This window comes from Podarcis melisellensis (assembly GCF_964234715.1).
Source record: "Podarcis melisellensis genome assembly, chromosome: 4".
Classification (NCBI taxonomy): Eukaryota; Metazoa; Chordata; class Lepidosauria; order Squamata; family Lacertidae; genus Podarcis; species Podarcis melisellensis.
The window spans coordinates 98,473,607-98,479,387 of record NC_138531.1 but is presented as its reverse complement, the minus strand read 5'-3'; the positions used below and the strand labels follow the sequence as shown (position 1 = coordinate 98,479,387).

At 48.1% G+C, this 5,781-nt stretch overlaps 1 long non-coding RNA gene across 1 annotated transcript in view; it reads left to right on the top strand.

Annotated features, from left to right (window-relative positions):
* LOC309369367 overlaps window positions 1-5,781 on the top strand; it is an 84,061-nt gene that overhangs the window by 30,703 nt on the left and 47,577 nt on the right. The window lies entirely within an intron of this gene.

Below are 5,781 nucleotides of genomic sequence, written 5' to 3'. Positions count from 1 at the left end.
AGCTTTAGAAATGTCGAAAAGAGTATTCTGGCCTTGAGTCTTGACGCAGGCTGCCTCTGTTGTGATAAACACTGGAAATGAGAAACAATTCAGAACCAGCCCGGACTGCCCTCTTCGCTCCATCTGTTTGTATGGGGCTTTTCCCCAAATTATCTTTTGCCCTCCTCGTCTTCCTCCTGTCATTCAGAAGGGGAGCCCAACCAAAGACCGCCTGTAGCTGCTGCCTTGCATGGGGTTTGTATCAGTTTTAGCATAAACAAGGTGGATTGGGGGAGGTCTCTTGACTGGTTGGCTTCCTTGTTCAACTGCCAAGCAGGGTATGTGTGTCCCGTCCCCCCCACTTTAATGGAGAAACCACTTGTTAACGAGGAACCAAATGACGAGCAACCTCGTTTTGGAAGATCCAACTCTTTTTTTTAAAGTTAGAATGAAAGGAAGGGAGGAGGGAGGAGACTGGCTATTCTTCTCACAATGCTGCAGTTTGGACAGATCCGTTCAGTGAAACATTGAGAGAGGGCAAGAATTCCATTCTGGTTTAGTTTAGGTCTAGCGGTGGAGTGGGCGGTCTTCCACAGCCACTCACTAAACCACAACCATTATAGAGTAGCAGGTAGAGCTGCTGGTGACATTAAAAAAAAAAGTCATTTGCCTATTATAGATGGCGCCCAGGCCAAAGGAGAAACAAAAGGGGTTCATTATTCAAACCCTGTATTACAGAAATTATATTTTTATTTTGAGGCTTAGCAGTGGAGGTTTCTCAGCCTCCCCAAGCCCCTACTGAAACTACAGCCTGGTTTCTGAAGTCCGTTATTTGAAGGATCAGAATCCGTTCACGGCTGTTGCAGATGCACGAACTGGCCTGCTCCTCTGGCTGGCGTCCTTGGGGGTTTCCCGTTCAACATGGTGTTCTTGTGGTTGCTGATTTTATAAGGAAGTGCATTCAAGCCTTAGCCCAGGCCTGCAGCCTGACCTTCCCGCTTGGCCTTCTCATCCCAGGTTTTCCCTACACATGGGAAGGTGGGTTTGGCAGTATCCTCGCCTCCGACCATTCCTTCCCCAACCTTGTACCCCTCAGGTGAATTTGTCTATTAACTCTCACCAGACACAACCAGCAGGGGTGTTCTGGTGAGAGAGTTACAGCCCAAAACATGGAGGGCACAATGTTGAGTGAGACTACGCTAAGGAGTTCAGGCCAACAGCTGAGTAAGGCTTCACATCCTTGGGTTAGCGTTGGTTGTTTTTTAATATGAAATAGGAGGCCTCTGCTGGAAAGCCTTACTCCATTTTTTGCCAATCTTTTTTTAAAAAACTCTTTCCCAATAAAATAACACTTTCCCCTTCCTGTGCTGAGATGTTTATGTTGGGGCGAAAAAGCAAAATGTTAAATAAAGATGCGGTCTTCTGCTAAACATCTTTTTTTTAATAAATAAAAAAAAATCTTGCTGAAGAGATGTTTTTGTGTCTGAACTTGTGATACTACCGCTTGGCTGAAGCATTTTCATTGAGCTTTGAAGGTTTTTCCATGCAACTGAATACTTAAGGATGGAGTCGTCCAAGAACAGTCTCTATCATGTTCAGAAGTACAAATACACATATAATTTAAAAGCCAGCTGGAATTCCTCACCTATCGCAGGGCAGCCAGGGATTTCAGAAGGGGCTTTTGAGCTGCTGAGCCTGCTGTCGACCTTTTCCTTTGGGTGGAGGAAGCAGTCACATGACAGCTGGGCTCATCTTGCTCGCCCATCAGCAACATGCAGGCTGGGGCTGATGGGAGTTGTGGTCCAGAACATCTGGAGGGGCACCAGGGGGGCATAGGTGCCCCAGAACCTGTACTACTCTGTGATTGGGGGGGCGTGGCACTGTGGTCTAAAACACTGAGCCTCTTGGGCTTGCCAGTCAGAAGGTCGGCAGTTCGAATCCCCACAATGGAGTGAGCTCCCGTTGCTCTGTCCCAGCTCCTGCCAACCTAGCAGTTCGAAAGCATGAATTATAATAATAATAATATAATAATATTAGCAGCAATTATTATTATTATTACCTTGCCCATCTGGCTGGGTTTCCCCAGCCACTCTGGGTGGCTCCCAACAGAAAAAAAATGTGATAGAACATCCAAAGTTAAAAAGCTTCCCTATACAGGGCTGCCTTCAGATGTCTTCTAAACGTCAGACGTAGTTGTTTATTTCCTTGACATCTGATAGGAGGACATTCCACAGGGCAGGCACCCATACTGAGAAGGCCCTCTGCCTGGTTTCCTGTAACCTCACTTCTGACATCCCTGACCACTGCTCCTGTTAGCTAGGGATGATGGGAGTTGTAGTCCCAAAACAGCTGGAGGGCTGAGTTTGGAGATGCCTGATCTGGAGGGCACCATGTTGCTTACCCCTGTAACTTCACTTCTCGCAGGGAGGGAACCGCCAGAAGGCCCTCGGAGCTAGACCTCAGTGTCTGGGCTGGACGATGGGGGTGGAGATGCTCCTCCAGGTCTACTGGGCTGAGGCTGTTTAGGGCTCTAAAGGTCAGCACCAACAATTTGAATTGTTCTCGGAAACGTACTGGGATCCAATGTAGGTCTTTCAAGACCGGTGTTATGTGCTCTCAGCCGCTCCCAGTCACCAGTCTGGCATCCGCATTCTGGATTAGTTGTAGTTTCTGAGTCACCTTCAAAGCTAGCCCCATGCAGAGTGCATTGCAGTAGTCCAAGCGGGAGATAACCAGAGCATGCACCACTCTGGCAAGACAGTCCATGGGCAGATAGGGTCTCAGCCTGCGTACCAGATGGAGCTGGTAGCCAGCTGCCCTGGACACAGAACTGACCTGCCCCTCCATGGACAGCGGTGAGTCCAAAATGACTCCCAGGCTGCGCACCTGGTCCTTCGGGGGCACAGCTGCCCCATTCAGGACCAGGGAGCCCCAGGGAGACTTCAAATCTGGTCCAAAATGATTTGACAGCATTTTCTCCCTGTAATGCTGCACAATGTCTCTAGATGGAGTTGTGCCTTTATTTGCCTTTGCATCCCATTCACATCCACTCAGTGCTACCTGCAGCTGGAACATAGGAAACTGCCTTTGCTGAGCAAGACCATCTCGCAGGAGGGCCAGTCTCCGAGCAAAGAAGGTTCCTGCGTTCTTGCTGCTCAGAATCAAAATTGTTTCGGTTTGCAGGCAAGTCGTTAGAACTCAGGACATAATAACATTTCAACCCACAGCTCTGCCTTAGGGCATGTGGAGCTACAGAGTGCCTCTGAGCCTTTGCAGGCAGCCAGGAACCTGTAAAATGATGCATTTTGCCCTTTTCTGTTGCAAACCGTCCTGCGACCTTCGGATGAATGGCGACATAGAACTTTAATTAACAATTAGAAGAAGAAAAAGCATCCAAACTTTGGCGCTTTCTACATCCAGGCCTGCAAGGAAGCTGGCTTTCTCATTAGCAGAAAGGTCAAGCTGTTTTGCTGCTTTGAGGTCTGGGAATGGCTCCAAATTAACCTCTGTGCATGATATTAATAAGGAGAGAGTGAAATGCCACCGTTTCAATGGGGAAGGAAAAAGGCAGGCTGGCAGCTTCTGAACCCCAGGCTGGGAGCAGCAGGTGGCTGGCTCCCTGTTGGCGTCGCGATTGACGTACGCCGACCTTGGCGGAGGTATTGGGTCACAGATCAGGTACCCAGGTGGGTCTTGGGTCAGATCCAGCTCTGGTGCTGATGGGAGGTCAGAAGCGATGCACGTTAGCAGAAGTAAACTTGATGTAAGGAGGGGGGGAAAGAGATCTATTGGTCCAGGTGATGACAGATGCCTTGGAGGAACTGCAGGGTTGCAGGTGGGAAGGCAAATAGGGAAGAATAAAGTCGGCAGCAGCTCCTCCCAATATTGCTGTTGTTTAGTTGTGTCCGACTCTTCGTGACCCCATGGACCAGAGCACGCCAGGCACTTCTGTCTCCCACTGCCTCCCGCAGTTTGGTCAAACTCATGCTGGTAGCTTCGAGAACACTGTCCAACCATCTCGTCCTCTGTCGTCCCCTTCTCCTTGTGCCCTCCATCTTTCCCAGCATCAGGGTCTTTTCCAGGGAGTCTTCTCATGAGGTGGCCAAAGTATTGGAGCCTCTGTCCTTCCAGTGAGCTGTCAGGGCTGATTTCCTTCAGAATGGATAGGTTTGGTCTTCTTGCAGTCCATGGGACTCTCAAGAGTCTCCTCCAGCACCAGAATTCAAAAGCATCCATTCTTTGGCAATCAGCCTTCTTTATGGTCCAGCTCTCACTTCCATACATCACTGCTGGGAAAACCAGAGCTTTAACTATACGGACCTTTGTTGGCAAGGTGATGTCTCTGCTTTTTAAGATGCTGTCTAGGTTTGTCATTGCTTTTCTCCCAAGAAGCAGGCGTCTTTTAATTTTGTGACTGCTGTCACCATCTGCAGTGATCATGGAGCCCAAGAAAGTAAAATCTCTCACTGCCTCCATTTCTTCCCCTTCTATTTGCCAGGAGGTGATGGGACCAGTGGCCACGATCTTAGTTTTTTTGATGTTGAGCGTCAGACCATATTTTCCGCTCTCCTCTTTCACCCTCATTAAAAGGTTCTTTAATTCCTCCTCACTTTGCAAACCCAGAATACAGTTATGCAGGATAAGAAAAGCCAGGGAGAATCTGCTCAGTTTACATCACTGATGCAGGGTGCAGAATACTGTAGAACAAGGATGGAGAAATCTCGAGGCTCCTCTGTCTTGGGACACCCCCAAAACACTCTCCCCTGAGGCCACACCTCTCCCTCCCTCCCTTCCTTCCTTCCTTCCTTCCTTCCTTCCTTCCTTCCTTCCTTCCTTCCTTCCTTCCTTCCTTCCTTCCTTCAACAATAGTGTTTATTAAATATCTTCTGTTACAAAACAAACAAACAAGGAAAAGTACACATTGCGTCTCCATTTTTTATTCATAGTCTTTTTCACCGTTTGTGTTCGGTATGAGACAAGGTTACCTAGGAGGAAAGGTTGAAAATCGTCCCCCCTCCCACCCTCCCGCTGTAGGATTTGTGCTCCACGACTGCGAGATTTTCACTTTAGCGCTGACCGCAGACAGCTGTGGCTACAAAGCACCTCTGTCTATCATGGATTATACAGCCGTGCTGTTTAAAAATAAGTTTTGCACCGTCATACAATAAAGTCCTGCCCGTACCTTGGATGCGAGAAGGGATTGTTTTCTTTCAGGGGCATAAATACATAAATCATTCTCCTCCGCCGCCAATTGCCGTATAAGTCATAAACCCAAATCTCCGAATGGTGTTTGGCCAAGTTTTTAGCAAGGCTCCCCAGAGAACGAGTCATCTCAATGGGGTCCCTCTGTTTTATATCCCCGCTCCCCGGTTTTACAGTCCTGAGAGGTCAAGCTAATATTTGCTGAACAAATAAGGTTTCTGTCTTCGGTTTAATAGACTGACACTCGGGTGAAAAGTGTCAGTTCTGATGAAGAAATCAGGTAATGGCTCATGGCTGGGGAAGCAAGAAGCTGCTGGTGAATGTGCAGAGAAAATATCTCGCACCGAGCCAAAGAAAACACAGAGGGCTATTAAAGGGTGAGGAATTGAGTGGCACAACAGCCGTGCAGAGACGTAACTTTTCATGAAAAAGGAGTGGACCACTTTTCTGGGATTTCTGAGCACCTTGTTATTTCTGATTGGCTTCTTAAAAAGTTTCGTGAAACAAGAAGAGGGGAAAGAAATGGAGCAGATGGAAGATAATGAGTGAAAGCATCACCCAAAGTTATTAGTGGAGATTGAATTTGGTGCTGCGCCCCCT